At 46.9% G+C, this 19,830-nt stretch overlaps 1 protein-coding gene across 3 annotated transcripts in view; it reads right to left on the reverse strand.

Annotated features, from left to right (window-relative positions):
• KLHL29 (kelch like family member 29) overlaps positions 1-19,830 on the reverse strand; it is a 271,644-nt gene that overhangs the window by 203,224 nt on the left and 48,590 nt on the right. Inside the window, exon 1 of one of the 3 annotated variants that reach the window (XM_039887730.1) lies at positions 14,791-15,444. The exons of the other annotated variants lie outside the window; for them this stretch is intronic. The gene's annotated coding sequence lies outside the window, so the exon portion shown is untranslated. Of the gene's footprint in view, positions 1-14,790; positions 15,445-19,830 lie in introns of those variants that run through there. 3 annotated transcript variants of the gene reach the window in all.

The following is a 19,830-nucleotide window of genomic DNA, read 5'->3' on the forward strand; positions in this document are numbered from 1 at the left end:
ATGAAGGATTTGGACAGGTAAATAAGTTATTGTAAACTAATTCCACTATATGACGAGCTTTTCTCTGACAACGCACTGGGTCTTTCTCAGAGCCTCTCAGACTAAGCTTTTTCAGCTGCCACTGACAGAGACACACGCCAGCCATATCAAATAGCCATTTTAAAGCTGAAGGTGGCAAAAATGTTATTTTTCCCAAGGATAGAATGTTCCCTTTACTATTAAGAAATAACCTCTGTGAGAAAGCAAAATAAGCCAAGGTCACCATTTAATTCTGACACAGAGCCAAAGTCATGAGTACATTTCCTCTACCAAGTGTATGTGAAACACATGGATAAATCTATCCTTTTGGCCACAAAGTATTGGCAGTAACTGGTGGTAAGAAGAAGATCGATGTCTTTCTGGGAAAGATCTTTGGCAGGGATGAGTTGGTGGAGAGAGAGGTCTGGGAGACGGTGGTTAGACTATTTGTAGATCCTTGAGAATCTCATTCATTCATTCGTTTGTTCATTCGATATTTATTGAGTGCCTACTATGTGTCAGGCTATGTTCTAGGCACTGGGAATATATGACTGAACAAAACAGCAAAAAAATTCTGCCCTCATAGAGCTCAGCTCATCTTTTAGAAATGGGTGGAAGCATACAATAAACGAAAAACACAAGAAGTAAGTACAAATCGTATAGCACAATAGAAGGTAGTCAGTGCTGCTCATTAGAGAAGAAATAAGGCAGAGGGTGAGTGTTGGGGCCTATGGTGTAGCTCAAGGAGGGTGGTCAGGGTTAGCCTCATGAGAAGATGCTATTTGAGCACACGTGACGGTGATAAGGAGTGAGGCATGCAGGTATCTGGGGGAGAGCTTTCCAGGTACAGGGAAGAGCCGGTGCAAACACCTTGATGGGAGCATGTCTGTTCCTGAATCAGCGAGAGGCCACTGGCTGGACAGCGGAGACACTAGCAAGAGATTAGGCTAGAGAGGTGAGTATCTAGATCACGTGGGGCCTTGTAGGCCACTCTTAGCCAATTAAAAACCCAAAGAACCTGGCCACAGGTTTTAGAGGAAGCTCTCATTCTCTTGAGATGAACCTCTCTGAGGCCAACGTCCAGTTAACATGCTTCCCTTCTCTTTAATCCAGATGGCTCAACACTCCAGGTTGTGCCCAAGGAATATGGCACAGGCCAGACAGGAGCTTGGAGGGGCAGTGGAGGGAGGCAAGCCACAGGGCTGTCTAACTTGGTCCGAAGACAATGGCCTCATCCTTCCTCCTTTGTGGTCCCCAGAGGCCACTTCTAAAGGAGATAACTAAAGCAAGATTCTGAACAAAAAAAAAACCACATGCAAAGCCAAGTTTATTGGGATTTTTCCTTAACATGCTTATGAAAAGATCCTAACACGCACTGACGCGTCTGATGTTACAGGCTGTGTGGGAACGCTCCGTCTGCCCCCGCAGGTGCGTTTTCCTCCCTGTTCTGTGCCTTGGGAGGCTCACCCTGCAACTTCTGGTTAGGTTCAGCCACTGTAGGCACCAGCAAGAGATTAGGAATGGGGTCAGATGCCTAGTCCCCTACTTCCCTTCCTCCTTCAAAGGCTGGCCGTGTCCCTCAACTGAAGGTCATGGCTCTGGGTGGCATGTGAGGGCTGCACACAGCTCCCTCTCTGGGTTTAGTAACAGCTCCCTCCCCTGGCCCCCTTAGGCTTGGAGGCTGTAATGGCCCCACATCCACGATAAGCCCTGGGGTATGATGCTGCTGTGATCTCTTCACACTGTGCCTACCCCTTGGTGAATAGTCCTTCCTTTCAACTCTCTTCACATCACACATTCGAACGTGTCTTTTCCTGTCAAGACTCCAATGGATACGTTCCCAGAGAATCCGATCCGCATTCAAATTCCAACACGGCTCCTTACTTTTGTGATAGGGCGAAGTGACTTATCCTCATCCTCAGGATCTCATATTGCCATCATCCACTCAGAGCCCCGGGGCAAGGAGCACCTCCCTCAACATATCTTTGCCCAGCCCAGCCAGAATCTCTGCCCTTGAGGGGTTTTCTAAGTGTTCTCAGCTCACACTGGCATTAGCGAAAGTCTCAGTGATTTTATTTATTTCCGCTTCTCGCACTTCTTCCTTCTACCCGAACTCTACTCCTTGCAGTCAAATCCTGGGCACCCTGAGAACACACAGTGTCTTACTATTTGAATCTCTGCTCCATTCATCACACAGTGGTGTATAATAGAGGCTCCATTCATTATCCTTTCTTCTTAGAAGGTGTAGGTGCTACATCCATGCACCTAAACACATGGTACTGTAATGAGATGCATGGCATCCGAAGTGATTTTACAATAAGTTACTAGAAATCGGTTTCTAGTAATAATTTTGTTCCCGAGTTAACACTGTAAAGACTTAAGTTTTCAAACGTCGTGGCCTGGGAAAAGGAGTCTCAGGAATGAACCCAGGAGATGGATATGGTTTCCATCCTCCAGGTGAGAGAAAGATGCTCTCTCAGGACTTGATTTTTGACATCTCTGATCAAAGTGACCCTTTCTCTTCCACTAGTTTCATCATCAAAGGACAGCTTCCAGGCCTAAAGACAATAAAATTAAAAAGCCAAAGGATGAGGGTGTCTTCAATTTAGTTTTAGAAATACAGTGGGTAATAAGTCGATGCCTGTGAAATGGGTCTTATGTCCTTTACCTCCTCCAGGGACTTAAAAATGCTAATTGAGTTTGACAGGGCATAAAAGCCAATAGGAAAGCAAGACTCTTGAATGGGCCCTTTGGGTTAAATAACTGCCTAAATGCTAGGTGTTGTTTAAAATGAAACTCAAAGATATTTTTGAGATCCCTTCTAATTCGGAGTCCATAAATAAAGATGGCTGCTGACATGCACCAAATTGATAGCCAAGAGAATTATAAATAAGGGCCCCAGGATTTTTTTTTACTTCCTTGTAAAAGATACCTTTTTTTTTTTTTTTTTTTGAGAGACACTGCCATAAGAGAGGAGAAACCAATTACGGAGTCTCCTGTTTGAGGCAGGATCACGGAGCAGCCCTGCCTCGGTCTTGACCAAGCTACCCAATTATGGCTCCAGCACTGGGTAGCTCAGCGAGCTGAGAAATGAGGATTCTTTCTTCCTTGGAAGAAAAAAGCAAAGGAACCGGAGGCTGAAAACAGTAGCGAGAAAACCAGCTCCCACACCCACCCTCCTGCCAGCCCAGGCCAGAGCCCTACAGCACCCCTGGCACGGGGCATGGATGTTTGCTCTGACTGTATCCTGCAAAAGGAAGTCTCATTCACTTTCTCTTTCTTTTAGGAAGACAGAAAAACAGACCGTCCATTAATAATATCAACCATGGGTTCACCAAAGCCTGCAGGCACCTTGCCAATCCCAAAATAAACGCTCTCAGAAGGGTTATCCATCAGATTCGTGACAGTTCATGGGCCAAGGGGTCTGGAAAGCACTGCTTTCACAAGGAGAGATTGAAGACGCAAAGATGGAGTGTCTTACGAGAGCCCACCCGGCACGATGCAGAAATTTCTTCTTCCATTAAGGAGCCGGAGTTGGCCACGGACGAGATCCATTACTTATTCTCAGGGTTAGGGATGCAGAGGCCAGGACTCCCAACTGAGATATAATAACAAAATTTATGTAATGCTCAACGTTTACTAAGCTTTGCTCATTCATGTTTTCTTACTTACCTTTTCTAACGAGTTATGAGTTGATTACCATTATTATTCCCATTTTATAGATGAGGAAACAGAGGCTTATGGAAAATAAGAATTGCCCAAAGTTAGACAGCAAATAAGGGGGGAGGGAGCCAGAACAGGAATTTAGATTTGTGCCTCCCATCCCATGCCTCGTTCTAAATTACCTGGCCACCTTGTTCCTGGGGCCCCCATTGATGAAGGCTGTCTTATGCTCACCCCCAGGCTGAATAGAAGTACAGGTGTCAGCAGAGGTCCTCATTCCTATCAGTTCCTGGTGAGCCCAGACCAACCCTGTGGCAGACTGGCTGCTTCTCCCACCCCCATTACCCAGATCCTCGAAGTCCCAAGATGCCTTGGTGGTGGTCAGGCTCCCAAGTGATTCCCTCATCCTGTGCAGACCCTTCCACGACTGAGAGGCCACAGAGAGTACCCCCACATCTGACCACAAAACGTCTGTCAGCAGTAAGGCAGCTCACTGATTCTCTATTACTATTAACTTAGTATTTCTCAACAATTTTTTATTATTACCCAGCCCCAGGAGGAAAATGAAATTACATTTAAATTCTTTCTAGTGAAGAAATTCAATTCTAAGGAGTATGATTTTGTTGGGTAGGGTGGAGCTTTGGAGGGTCATAAGCCATTGAGACTTCTAAGGGTTTTTGCGCCCTTCCCCACTCCAGGAATCAATTTACGTCCTGCTCCGGCCACTGGGACTGCATGCGTTAATATCTGACTTTCTACACATCTGCTCCTTCCGGACCCTTACCTCAGGGCACAGCACTGCCACCTCCCTGCTTTTAAAATCACAATTCTTCCTTCACCTTCTAGCTCCTGTCACACACAAGGCATTGTTCAGAACAGTGTTCAGGTGACCTGTTCTCTCGAACCTCCAGTGCTGCTGCCTGGGGCTGGGCCTCCCCACCTCTCCCCTGGCTCACAGCCATAGTGCCCCAGTGGCCCCACTGTAGCCAAAGGGATTGTGCTTAGTCCCATATGGGTCACAGCACCCCACGCCCCGAAGCCCTCCGTGGCCGGGGCCCCAGAGAACTCAGATGATCCAGACTCTTCACAGTGTCCTGCACTGCCTGGGCTTCGTGTCCCCCAAACACTAATCTCTCCTCTGCTTCTGTGACCAGATAGCCACCCACTGTCCTCCCTGGACCTCCTCCCACCTGCCTTCTCTCCTCCTGAAAATGCCTCTCGAGAAGTTTTTCTGCATTCTCCGGAGTACAGACACTCTTGTGGCAAATCACTGGAGAAAATCAAGATAAGGGCCCTTGTGTCACCCAAGAAGACTTCTTGATGGCCCATCTCTGGGTCCTTCTCATTTGGTTTGGGCAAAGAGAATGGGCAGATAAGGAAAATGAGGTGCTCGCAGCCTGGTTGGAACCAAAGTTATGCCATGACAAGACTCTTCCAGAAACCCAGAGTCAAACATTCTAGGAAAAAAGTTGCAGATCAACTTTTCAATGAACTAAGACTCACCCAACTCAGCCCACCACTCAGAGCCAGCCCATGTGCCCCAGTTAATGGAGATTGACTCGTCGCTGGAACCAGAACTGGCAGGACCCTTGCATTTTCCGAAGACTACGAGAAGAGGAGAGAAGCGAGGGTGCTGGTGGCCCTAACAGCCCGACAGGCCCACGCTGGAACGTAAGGTGTCGGCGGAGTGCGCAGCAGCTGGCGTGTAGTAGATGCTCAGTAAAGTTCTCATGAAGGATGGAAAATGCCTACAAGACAACTCATTTTCAACAATTTTGCCTCGAACATCTGGGAGTTCACACCATAGTTTCATGATTGGAATACAAACCAGTTAAAAAAAAAAAAATCAGACAGTGCTTCCAGATTTTGCTCTTATAAACAGGCCTGAATCCTCCCTTTAAATTGCAATAATTCCTCCCCAGATGTTGCTTCTCCTTCAAACCCATAAATTTAAGCTTTTCATGATGACGCTTCACATTTGTCAGTGCTGTGGGCTCTGTGGAGTGCTTCTGCATCTTCTCTCCCTCATTAGACTGCCATGCGGACCCTGGGAGAGGCAGGGTGGGCGCTGACATCCCTAATTTACCGACAGGGAGGCCAGCTGCTGATGCTGCCGAGCTGGGTCGAAGTGGGCACAGGCTTCCCCTCTCCTTCCTGGTGCTGACAGAAATGCAGTCTCCTCTTCTCCAGAAACTTCCGGGCCGCCGCGTGCAGTGGGGCCCCAGTGGAGGCAACACACCCACTATCACGTTGGCCACAGAGGCACTGCCTACTTCAAACTCCGACTCCAATGTGACCAAGTCTCCCGCCTCAGTTCTCCCTGCCACTCATGGGGTGAGGCTAGGACGTGTCAACAAGACTGGACTAGAGTCTTGGGGAACGAAACACAGTAGGCAAGGAGCGGGGTCCGAGAGGCAGGAAGAGGAAGTAGTAGGCGGCCAGACGAGTTGGCTCCCCAGCTGTTCTCCAGGGGGGCCCATCCCGGCACCACGGGCAGCCCCCATCTTAGCATCGACCACAGAGAAGTCACACTCGGGTGAGAATCAGCCTCAAATCTGGACCCCACAAACTGAGCCCTGAGAGAGTGGGACCTCCCTCTTCCCTTCTACCTACCCCATCCCTTTCCTGGAGACTGACCCTGGGGCTCAGGGTGACTGACCTTCGATTCTTCATGGGCGTCTTTGGCTTGCACCCCAAGCCCTGAAGTAGACATCCGCATCAGAAAACACCCCGAGCCCTCTTTCTGGGTGTACACGTACAGGGCTGCACGTGATGGAAGCTGGAGACAGTCGTGAGGACAGGAGAGGCAGCCACCAAACGAGGCCACTGGAGCCAATACCTGCTCACTGCAAAGGTTGGAATGAGCCAGGTCTGGTTGACACCTTGGCTGCTGGTGCTCAGGGTCCCTCAGCATCCCCTGCCCCTTTGGGCCTTGGCTTCTTCACAGCATTGGAGAGAAGCGATGGGGAAAAAGGGACCCTTTACTTCACAGAGTAAAACCAAGTGGGTTTTTAGGCTCGACGGGTGTTTGGTCCCCTCATGGAGATGCAGAGAGATCTGGGATCCCCTCCTCCCATACGAGTCCTGGCCTGCACGTGGCCTGCACGGCACAATCAGAACTCCATTCTGTACCCATCTCAGTCCCCGACACACCTGGCTCAGGGGCTGGCTCAGGCCGAGCAGGGGTGAAGAGCATGGAGGACGTACAATGCAAGAGACCTGGGTCTAAATCTCAGCTCTGCCACTGAACGGCAGTGACCGCACTGGTGGCTGCTGGCTCTTCACTCCCACCCCCTGCCTCAACCTCCTTGTCTGTACAGTGGGGGTGGTATTACTAAACATTCATGCTGCCTGAGAATTAAAGGTTTGAAGGTAAGAAAGGCACTTTGCACAGCCCAGGGCACATGTAACAGTTGCCATGCCTGCCAACCGAAGCCCAGAGCAGGTGTTCCCCAAATACCTACAGTGCCACAGGGGGGACTGGGAATCACACCGATGGCGCCTTTTCTCCCACCACCCCCTCAGAAGTGAGCACGAGGACGCAAAAGAGTGGGGAGGGTCTTCCTGGGGAGCTGGTTGGACCAGCGGGCTGGCCGTGTGCGTAGGAGTCGGCGGGCGATCTGACACTGGTCGGCTACCACTCCCTGCTCGCTCTGGCTACCTCCTGCGCTTCCTCCAAGAGGACACTTTCGGCCCTCGTCCTCCATCTTCTTCCCCAGCAATTGGTAAACCAAACTCCGGGCCCGAGGGCAGATGCCGGTGGTGGGCATGGCTTCCGTTTCCTCATTCCAACTCTGCTCTGAACCCCAGCCGATGGGGCCAGTGGTCGAAAACCCCTTCCCGCCCCCAAGGGGGTCTGAAAGGCATTGCTTCCTCACCCAATAAAATGCTATTTTATTTGAATAGATCTGAGGCTGTTTCCATACTCTCAGAGAGAAAAAAAAAAATTGTGAAAGAAAAGCCTTTGGAGATTACCGTACTTTTTACCCAGATATGATGAGTTATCTATTTAAAAATAAACCACAGACAGGCATGTTTCCCCATATCCAGGCAGAAAGCAGTCATTCCCAGGAATTTCTGTAAGTTCTCTGTTTTTCTTGGCCAATATAGAAACAGCCTAGGAACTGAAAATAGAATTTGAAGCTAATTCAGTTTTCCTGATCTCTACCAGCGTGTGCAGGCAAGTGGACTGATTGCACCATGGCTTCACGTTCTGTGGGAAAAAGCATGAGACCACTGCTCACCAGCCTCACCACACTTCTGCAGAGTAACTCGGCAACCTAGGAGTTGGGCCAGAGCCCAGAGCAGTCGATACGAATGCACCACATCACTGAGCCGCAGCCTGGCACGGCTCGATGTCCAGATACAGGCAGGAAACAAAGGCAAGAGAAGGTGAGTGACAAGCTCAAGGTCATAGAGCTGATGAGCAGGAGATCTAGGAGTACAATGCTGGCTTCCTAAATCCTGGCTTGCTAGTCTTTCTTTCACTCATTTGTCTTTCTACAGTTTATATGAAACTGAAGATTTCAGGAAAGTCCCCTAGAAAGGTTAAACAAGTTATCACGACTCAGCCTTCCTCCCTGTAGAAAGTCTCCCTATGTCTCTTTCCTCTCCCGTGGGCAGTAAATCACATATTCCTGGCTGCATTACTTCTCAAGCTTGATGTTTCTGAATCCGAAGACGTCTATAAATAATACATACTCATTTATATGTACATTTAAAAGATAAAAAAAGAAGGCATAACAAAGATACCTGTAGATTCTTCTGAATACTAATGGCTCCTTACAACGCAGTGGAAGCCAACGGCCAACGAATGCAAGTAACCGCCCATCTGAATCCCCTCCGCCCCATCTCAGGCGGCGCCAGGACGGGGAGCCGGGAGCCGCCGTTCGGAACCCTCTCCATTCACTGCTTCTCTCCCACGGTCACATTTAGCCATCTGCTTCTTCTCTTACATGTGGGACTGTGTATTTTTTTTTCCCTCTTCAGTTTTATATGAAACATTTAGCAATGAAGTAGCAAATAAAAATACTACATATCATCTAGAATTCTTATAAAATTATAGTTGGCTTGAATGCATCTAAAGGTTGATAAAAAGAAACACATAGATGCTTCTTAAAGTCTTATTTATAGTTTATTACACATTACACACATCTCACTCCATTGAGAAAATTTAGAAGTTGATGTAGTTCTCTCTGTCACAAGCCGGCGTGGCAAAGATTACCGCGTCTGGAGAACATTTTTCCTTTGGAACACAAAGCTCTTGCCTTGCCATTACCCCTGCAGACAGAAATGGTGCATAGAATCCATCAGCGCTCACATTAGTCTTTGACAGGAAGGATTTCTGCACTTTTTTTTCCCCCCAGAGGGTGCACTCTTGGCATTGTCTAGCTCTCCATCCTTTACCCTGCTGGGCATCTCTGGTCCTCACTCCAAATTAGGATGTGGCTGGGGCACCATCAGCTCTCAGATGGATGTTCAGGTCAGCTAGGAGCTTGCAGAGTTGGCATCTACCCCATTACACACTCACATGCAGAAACACAGGACGGCACCGGGCTGCAGATGGTGAGCGCTAAGTTAATATGCTAGCGGGACTGAAGGCGGTCAGGGGAGCCAGAGCTCCCAGGCTGCAGGGGGCTCCATGTCAGAGCTTAATCTAGGTACTGGAGGATGAGAGCATCTGCAAGGCCAACACGGCACACTCAGAGGGGTGAGCACCTTAATTTCGCTTCCTCTCCAAAGCAGACCCAAAACATGAATTTGGATGCAAGTATTATCTTGGGAGTTGGGGATTAATCCAAGGGAGCACTGAGGCAATAGGGACTCATGATGGGACCGGGGAGAAGCCAATCAAGCATGCGTTAAGGAGTAAAATGCTGCTGTGGGCTACTGGGCCTTAATCCTGCTGGAGACCAGGAGGTGAGGAAGGAAGCTGGGCTAATTATTCATCGCCTCCCCTTCTCCTTGATTGACGGGTGCTTTGGGGCATTACCTCCGGCCTGTTCTGTTTGTGGGCTGGGCACTGATAAAGAGAGGAAGCAGGAACTGCCAGCAGGTGATGCCCAGGCTGGGAAATGGGCCGAGCACTGACATCCTTGGTAATGGCACGTAAGCAAGGGCTTTCCTTAACACCTGAATTCTGCTGGGGACTGCAGCCTCGGCACCTGTTCAGGTGCGTTGGTCTCTGGGACCCCACTGTTCTGAGTGAAAGAGGAGACCCATACCGCTTGCCATAGTAGGAGACCTTGAGTTTGCTCATCTCCACAGTACATGCCGTGTCAAATGAGTTTGTAATGGGATCATCTGCTATCTGTCGGGCGTGCAGCAACCATGTATGAAAAATAACACTGAGGAGTAAATTAAGTGATCTGTCTGCAAGCAGCCTGTTTAGATGAGGAAGGGCTGCTGTTGACAAATCTATTAAAATTATATATAAATTATCTAAGAGCACATAGATGTATGTTCAGAATGAGGACATTGATCATAGGCATTTTAAATACAACCTAGATTAAATCTTGTCTCTCTCGAATGGGGTAATAATAATTAAGAGAAAAAGTGGGAGAAATAAATTATACCCATTACCTTCCTGACAAAAAAAAAAAGGTCAGAGTTTTCATTTTGCAGGATGACGATGCCTGAAAACACTGAGATTCCTGACTGATGCACGAAATGGGTTATAGGACAGGGGGATTCGGAGAGGTCCCTGGGGACCCCGAAATGGGAAGGAGAGAGCTGGAAGGCCAGGTGTGCCTCTCTTTTGAAGCAGAACCCAGACAAGGATTGGAGGCAAGTGATTTATCTGGGGAGCGATCCCAGAAAACTCAGGTAGGCAAGTGAAGAAGTGAGACAGGTACGTGAAGGAAGCCAGCACAGATTGTCCTAGATGAGCAGGTCGCCACTGCGAACACCTGGGCTGATCCCACTGGGGACCTCTAGGGGACAGAGAGGAACACGTCTCAGTGTCATCCCACCTGAGGTGTGAGGAAGCTGGAGAATTTGCCAGCTCCCGTTTCTCATTGGCTAAGAGCTGCTGCCCAGGCACTTTAGGTCAGGCCCAAGGGGTCAGCAAAGACTCTGGGGGACTCTGGGGAAATGGGCCTCCAACACGTGCAAACACACTGCGCTAGAAACTCATAACGTCTGATTACTTGGATGGAATTCAATTTGCCACTTTCAAAAGTCTAACGAAAACATACTACCCCCACCCCAATGTAATCACTGAATAATATTATAATCATTTTGCATGGAAATGGCATTATTTCCCTGATGGAAGCATAGGCTTTGAACCTCTCAGGGCTTCGCCTGCTACGTTACTTTTGAAAGTATGAAGTAGCAGGTTCCAATTATCTGAAAAAAAATTTAAAACAGTAACAGCACAATACATGGTGTGATCCTGACGGAGAGAACACACATTTTCTAGGACAGGCACCTTGATTAGTGACTGTGGCTGTTAAACACATTTCAGGTAACATAGTGATAATGGACATTAATAGCAGCAATAGTGTCCAAGTGCTGGAATATAATCATTTCTGATTATGTCACTATTTCCTTTTGTGGAGCATAGTGCACATTTCCCAACGACTCTATGCTCATTAAATGACACAAAAAGCCCAGTGGCAGGTCGGCAGAAAGGTGGCCGAAAGGGGCTTGCAGTTCCTGGTGTTTGGAAAGTGCAGGAAGATGGTTGGCCAGAGCTCTTGCGGGGCCCGGCATCATCCTCTGTGACCTGTCTCTGTTGAGACTTCTGCCTGCATTCACACAGACTGGCCACCGATTAGCCAGTAAAGAAATGATCATATGTGCAATGTAACAAGCTGATGGGCTGGAAAGGATAATTCGATAAGTTTAAAATTTTTGTCTATGGCCGAATACATGGCCATCTTTCTCCTCATCTTCCATTATTCCTCAGAGAAAGGGTACTGCCTTATATTCAACGTATTCAATATAATCAATTGATAGATTCTGTATCAATAAAAAGACTCGTCTTACAGTTTACTTCTCCACCAATTTAGTTAACACGGATGTAGCAATTATTCTTGGGATTATGACTTCGTAATGTTAGTATCTGGATGTCATGAATAAGACTTTTAAAGGTTACTTTAAAAAGAAACCTGACAATGGTTAGTTGTTGCAAGAGATCTTGAAAATTCATCTTTAAGCAGATGGAAAAAAAGAAGAAAAAAACAGCTGCCTCAACTTACAGGAATTGGAACCTGGGCTTGGGATAAAATTTTAAGGAAGGTGTAATCTCCTGATTCAAAAAATGCCATCTCTTGAAAACCTGGACGGAAGTGAGGATCATGAGCTTTGGAAAACTGTCAGAGGACTCAAAAAGCCGCTCTAGTGATAAAAATAATACCCTGGGAAGAAAGCACACTAGGAATTGATACTGCACCTGACAGGTTTGAATAATGACCCACAAAATATGTAAGTGGAAAAAGTACTATTTTAAAATTAATATTTTATATATTTTTAATTTTAAAGACGTGTAAAGATGTGTAAGCAATTAATCGAATATTTTAAGTAAACAGTTTATTGTTTCATCTATATTCTAAAAAAATTTGTATGTTTAGGTTGGCTAAAAATTTTTTTTTGGCTATCTTTTCTTTGGGAAAGTGGAAACTATCTCATATTTGGATGTAAAGCTAGTTTTCTTAGAACTGTAGGTGGGCAGTCACCTTCCTGAAAAAGGCCTAATTTCATCTACAAATTAAAGCCACTAGGGACACTAGAAGGTCTTAAATCTGACAATTCTCTTCCCTGTGCAGCAGAAAAAACTGAAGCCCAGAGAATTCTCTGTCCTACCATGGAATCCTTAAAGGAAGAAGCGAAACCTAGAAAAAAGCCCAGACATCCAAACATGGCCTTTCCCATGGACACGCCATGTGACAGTGGCCAGGGCCAAGGACCCTTCACCTGTTGGGTGGGGATAATTTGGGGCTGTGGGCTCACAGGCTATGAACTAACCTCAAAGAACACACCCGTAAGCAGGTTACTCTAGCCGCTACCTGTAGTAGGTTATTTCACTGCACCGGGACCTTGCCTGCTCTTCAGAAAGTGTTCCCTTGGATCACGCATGAGTTTGCATTTCCTAAGCCCTGCCAGAACCCTGCCACTGCCTATAAAAGGGAGACACATTTATTTAAAAGCCTACATGAAGATGAAAATGCGTGTCTGATCTTTCCACACGGGAGGAGCGCTGCTGAAATGGACCAGGTGGAATTCGTCCTCTGGTCTCATATCTGTCCATCACCCGTGGCCTCCCTGAGCTGCAAAAATCTCTTCTCTGGCCTGGAGCAGTCCCTTCCACCTGCAAGCCCCGGTCTCCTGCTTTTTATGCCTGTCAGTCCTGGGCCAGGGGCTGTCACATCATCTCTCCTAATGGGAGGAGGGGTAGCTGTAAAGAAAAGTTGGAAAAAAAAATCTGCATTGGCTAATGATGTAGCTTTGGGCCCTGAGACCTATTTTAAATTTTATTAGTCAGGCAAATCCACCTTTCCCTGCTCCCAGCAAAGATAGAAGAGAAAGGATGCATTTGACAGCGGGGTGCAGGTACCCTCTCGGAGCTGTTACACATGGTTACTGGGGTCCACTTACAGGTCTCAGGCAGCAAAGAATGATTTTGATTTCCCACAAGCACACTTTCCTCAAGTTTTTGTCTTTAGATAGGGGAATTTTAGTCACAAAGTAGCAAAAAAAAAAAAAAAATTAATAGCTATATAAGAAATCCTAATAAGGAAGAATTAAACTGGCTACCTCAAGGCCACGCTCCTCAAAACTGCAAGCATGGAAATTTTGGAGCAGCTGCAGGAAGGGCTGGAACATATGAATTATGAATTGAGACCCTGGGGATGCTCAAGTCTGGGTCCAGAGCCCAGATGCAAAGGGGGAGATAGAATGAACCACAGGTTATCTCATGCTTGTTTACAAGCCCAGCCGCAGGCGAGGCCTGGCTCCCCCATATACCAGTCACGGGATGCTGAGCAAGCCTTGTAACTCCTCTGCCTCATCTCTTCAGCTGTAAGATGGGCTAACAAGAGCACTTCCTACACGGGGTCGTTAGGAGGTTAAATGAGATAATTCAATAAAATACTCAGAAAAGTACTTGACACACGGTAGATTCTCGATAAATGTTAGCTCGACTGCTTGGTCTCGTCTGCCGCCAGAATGATTTCCTAAGACGCAAACTGGTTTCCTCTCATTTGGCGTCCTTTAGTGGTTTCCCACTGAATAGACAACGTCCAAAATCCTTGGCATGGCATCTATGGCTCCAGCCCTACTCGCGACTTCAGCCCTTACTGGCCATGATGCCACCACTCTGAACTGCTGGAACCTCCCGAGTGTGCACCATGCTCCCTCAGACCTCCATGCCTTTCCACAGGTGTTGCCTCCACCTGTCCTGTCTGTCTCTCATCTCTGGGGGACAGCTTCACTGTGCATGCCTAAGTGCCCATCCTGAGCTTCTGTAGTTACCTTATGCAAACATTTATTGAGGCACCTTTCACCCTATTTCCATTTTGGATCTGATAATTCGTGGTTGTGGGGCTGCCCTGTGCATTGCAGTATGTTTAGCAGCATTCCTGGCCTCCACCCACTAGATGCCAGTAACATCCTTTCCCCCCGCCCCCACCCCAAATTATGACAACTAAAAATATCTCCAGACATCGCCCAATGCCCCCCAAGGGAGAAAAGGGGATGGAATTACCCACGGTTGATAACCACCACACTAAACTGTAAGCTTCTTGAACACACACACTATAACTTATTCATTTCTATAGCATTAGGACATGGTCCAGTACTTGGCAAATAGTAAATGCTTGATAAATGCCTACTGAAAAGTAAAGAAGGAAAGAAAATGAATTTAGTGCTCATAACATAGTAAATATCTCCCCCAAGTATGAGATAAGCATGTTGGATTATGTAATGAATAAATGACTAAATACACAGCAGGTATGTTGAACGAATAAGTTCCTTTCATAATTTTAACATGTTAAAGAAAAATTTAAACCCCCTATCCCCTTCTAGCTTCCTCTCTACCTGTCCTACTCAGTTTCTGTACATCCCAGAAAACTTCTTCAGGGGTTGCCTGGGCCTCCTGCACTTCCTCACCTTCCATTCTCTCCTCGGCCCATCACTCTATGTCACGTTCTCTTGCTAAGGTCACCGATGAGCTCCATGTTGCTAAGTCCAATGGAATATTCCCACTCTTCATCTTGTTTGTTAGCCCAGGAGCCTTCAACACTGATGACCGTTCTTTGAAAGCAGGGGTGAGGACCATGACATTTAACAACTAGTATGGCATAGGCGCTAACCAACAATAGTGGATGCACTGGCCGATCAGAATGGGCTCTGGGCATCAGTGGTCAGTCCCATTGTTCAGTGTGTACAGGCAGAACTCAAGCCTGAAAAAGTCTGCCGACCCTGCTCTAGTTTAGATCACCAGTGCCTTGCAGAAAGCAGACATTTCATATGAATTCATTAAAGGAATGAGTATAAGGACAGGCTGAATAAATGAGCTTCTAATAGATGCCTTGGTGTCTGCTGTGTGAGCAACTCAAGGCCCCCTCCAGGGCCACGCTGGCCCCCGGCAGGCCTGCGTTGGGGCCTGTGGGGGCAGTTATTAATGTGCTGACCCTTATTCTCTTCCCCGGGAGCAGGAACCCTAGATTTTTCTTTGGATTTCCAGCCAAAAAATCACTCCGGGCAAGGAGAGGGTCTTCCGTCTGCTACAGGCCGTGCTTCTGGTGCTTTGGAGCCTGAAGACCTCTTACTGGTCATGCTGCACTGGCCGGATGAGGAACAGCCCAGGACGGCCCTAAAGGAAGAAGAGGGACCCTGGGGACACTGCATGGGTTCAAAGAAGTCTCAACCACACAGTGAGGGTTCTGGGTTCTGAGTGTGGAAGAAGCTCATAAACACACCAAATGCCCCAAAATACCAGGTGAGAAATACAGGAGGTGAAGGGGAGAACTAAGGACCCCCGGCTGTCCCTCCTCCCAGCCAAAGCTTCTGGGACCCCACTCAGTGCTACCTCTACCTATAGGAAAAGGTCGCCTCAGCCACTCCAGCCCCCGGACTTGGCCATTCCTTATTCGGAGCCCATTTCGAGTTCACCTGTCGGTCAAACAACATTCCACCTGGTCCCTGGGTCTTGCATGGGGGGCACCCTCTCTATACCCTGCACTATCTCAGAGTGGGGCCTGCTTTATTCCCCACCTGCCTCCGTTACCACCCGTCCAGCTCTAATCCCTAGATGAGGAAAGCACAGAGCAAGGCACGCAGGAGGGTCTCAGCAAACACCTGGGAAAAGCGAGCAGACCTCGGAATGCACTTGATCTGAGCTGCATTGCGCCTGACACCTGAGATGCTGATGGCCCCCACCCAGCTCCCTTCTGCCAAACCCTGCTTCTTCAGTGGCGTGCATGACCTGGAGTGACCCTGCCTCCCTCCTCCCTCTGCCCAGAGAGCTGTTTCAGCTGGGCCTTGTCAGCATATTTCAAACCAGCCTGGGTGCATCCACCATCCAGCTCTGCAGGTTACTGGGCATCATATAGGGTTATTCTGAAGCCACCATCCTGGGAAAACTTCAAAGTAGGAAAGTAGCCACCTCCTTTTTTTTGGTGAGGGAAGATTCCAGACTTCAAATACTCATAAATAAGTTGTAGCAAATTCCCAAAGCAGTGATAAAGCCGTGTTCAGGCTGAAGTGTGAAATGTGGCAGGAACAGAAAACGCAATGTGAGCATTTACACCAAAGCACAAATAGCCAGAAACCTGCAGAGCTGGCGTGGGAGAGTGTTTCCGGCTCTTCACTCGTGGGTGCTAGACGCATGCCTCACGTGGCTTCACTAGAGAAAGAGGTTCAGACTTACTTCTCAGATGTTTTGTTAAGATCCATGGAAAAGAGGATGAACACTCCTGAACTAAGCCCCAGACACCACTCCCAGGATTCTAGAATACCCTCTCCTACCTGCCTCGTCCTGGGTCCCTGGCACAGCTCTGTGGGGACTTGGCTACTAAGGGGACCCCACGGGGAATGGGGGTGGCTTCCTCTCAGCCCTCTCCCTGCCTGGGATCTTCTCCATCGTGGCTTCTATATTTACAAAAAATGGAGAGGATGCCGGCTCCTGTCATCACACAGGGAACTGCTCAAAAGAGGCTTCCTTTGACATAGGCTTGGTGGGGGCTGTGTTAGTCTGCCAGGCCTGCCATAACAAAATACCCCAGGCCGAGTGGCTTAACCAACAGAAACTTATTATCTCACAGTTCTGGAGTCTACAAGTCCAAGATCAAGCTGTCGGCAGTTTCGGTTTCTCCTGGGGCCTCTCGCTTTGGCTTACAGATGGCCGCCTTCTCTCTGTGCTCTCACTCACGTGACCCTTCCTCTGAGTGTGCACACATCCCTGGTGTATCTCTGTAAGACAACATTTTCTCTCTTTATAAGGATACCAGTCAGATTGCATGTATGACCTGTATGACCTCGCTTAACCTTAATTCCTTCTTTAAAGGCCCTATCTCCAAATATAGCCACATTTTGAGGTACTGGAGGTTAGAGCTTCAACATATCAATATGAGGGGGACAAATTCAGTGCATAGCAGTGGCGAATGAATAAGCCAATGAACACGCTTCACCATGTTATGGTAGAAGAAGAAAATCAGGAGACCCCCCCTCTGTCGACGCTTTGCCCAACGGCAAACTCGGCAGGAGTTGACATATGAGCAGAGAAGTGAATAAAATTCATGACGAAAATATCTTCCATTAGCTGGAATTCCATTTATGTATTTATTTTTAACAAAGGTCTTTGCTAAAAACAGACAAATCAATTTCAACAGTCATAGTAGACCAACAACCAACCAACCATACAAAGCAAAGCTTTAAACACCTTTAACTTAAAATAGAGTAAAGTTGAGAAGCAATGTTTTAGACCTGAGTTACACTATGTAGTATTTATAAAATGTAAATTTAGTTAACGTTTCTTTACAGAGAGTCTCAAGAAGCCATGGACTATAGAAGTGGTCCAATTTTATGGGTAAACTAAAACAGTGTTACTGATTATTTAAGAGCCCAAAGACAACAAGTCTATCAAAAGAAGCCAGACTTAGGAAAAGAGGCCGTTCTTGAGGCATCAAAGGGAGGTCTTATTTGATTCACAGTAAGTTTGTCTCCAGAGACTATAGACTGAATGGATGGACACAGGGTGTGGATGTGAGAAAAAATAAAATAAATGAGCACCCCTTCCCCACTCCGGTTCTGTTTCTACAAGTTGTCAAACTTGGCATAAAACCCTTAGTTCTCTATAAGCTAAAGGCTCCATGGATGGGATGACAAGGGCCAAGGGCGAGGCAGCTTGGCTGCTTACTCCACAGCCCACATTGGGCACTTGGCATTGTGTCTGGTGGGCAATAGGCACCAAGAAGTATTTGTTGTATGGAATTAAAAAACCACTTCCACTGTGGAAGAGATCGAGGAAGGGGCAAAATGTAGGAATAGAGGGTTAGCAAAAATCACAGAGAAACTATGAGCAGAACGTTCCACCCATCATGAGAGATCGTGCCAATGAAATAAGTCAATCGTTAGTCAGTTTTCTGATATAATTATAAAAGAAAACAGAAAAAGCAAGATAAGTAACTGCTTTAAAATCTATGATCTACATCTTTTCAAAAACAAACCCAAATTTTGTGAAGAATATCTATCACACTTAAATAAAACATCAAGACTATACAGTTAATAGACCGATCTATAACCTGGGGGGTTTAAGTAAAATCCATCCTACTAAGCATAAAAATAGTTATTTTTAAAACAATTACTATATGGAAAAGAGAATAAGCATACTAGCTTACTCTTTTACTAGGCTCATCCTACGACCTGATCCAGTAAGTCTCCACCACTATGTGAACGGGATTTGAGGAGGAGGAGAGAGGAGTTGACGTGTGAGGCCACTAAGAAAGGCTGCAGCCAGCGCACAAAGAACCTGAGCATGAGGTTAAGGATTTTGTGCTTTGTACTCCCTCCAGCAAGTGGGAGCTGGGAGAGGTTTTAAAGGAAGATCTGATTCCATCAAATTTGTATTTTCAAAAGATGACCCACCTGTGACAGGCACTGAACAGGACCATCAAAGCAGACATGTTTTCCTAATGTGCCATCTTCAGTGGACATCGGACAGGGAGTGGGCCATCGGTCTCATGCTCAGGGCTCACTGTTCTGATTTCAAACACTGTAAAATCCCCTTGACATAAAATTTCTCAAATGCTGTTAAAACATCTTCCTTTTTAAAGAGTAAATGCAGGTCAAGTAAAAATTGCCAAAGTTTGCCAATTCTAAGAGCGAGGCTGAATTTTCTTTGTCAAAGAAAAAAAAAACACAACAAAATACCAAGTCCTTCTTATTTTATGATCTTGCTTTTTCTAAATATTCATATAAGCTGACCTTTTCAAGGCTTCGCCTGGAACTGAAAACATGCTGGTAATAAATTGTGTTTCTCTGGCTTAATTGAAGCTGTGTCTTTGCCATGAGTCAGTCAGAGACGCTGGTTTCTATTTCTCAGGGCGCCTAGAGAAGCAGAACTCAGCGAGGCATCCATCACAGGGCTGCCAGGACCCCAGAGGGCTGTGGTTGCAGGGGAAAGGCCCACTCCACACTCCCAGCAAGGATCAGTGTGTGCGTGTGTGTGTGTGTGTGTGAGAGAGAGAGAGAGAGAGAAAGAGAGAGAGAGAGAGAGAGAGAAAGGAGAGAGAGGGAGAGAGAGAGAGAGAGAGAGAGAGAGAGAGAGATATGGAGCAAGAAAAATACTGCAGACAGTGCCACATGCCCAAGGTCCTGCATTTCCCATCCATCTTTGAATCCCCCCAAATGCTTTCCTGGGAATTGTTAACAGAAGTTCACCAGGGACCATGGACACTGTGGCAGCCTGGTGAAGTCTGTGGACCCCTTTTCAGAATAATGCTTTTGAACGCATAAAATTAAGCACATAGGATGATAATAGAAACCAATTACACTTAAACATAGCATCAAAACATTAAAGAAACAAAATGTTAATATAGTAGTAAATGTCCTTCTTTATTAAGTATTATGAAGTAAAGTGTAGTGTCATGTTTAGTACCATAGTTTCACAGTAGTGATGAGTACAAATGATATTTTGAGACATGTGCC

This window comes from Pteropus medius, unplaced genomic scaffold, assembly GCF_902729225.1.
Source record: "Pteropus medius unplaced genomic scaffold, Ma_sr-lr_union100, whole genome shotgun sequence".
In the NCBI taxonomy this organism is placed as follows: Eukaryota; Metazoa; Chordata; class Mammalia; order Chiroptera; family Pteropodidae; genus Pteropus; species Pteropus medius.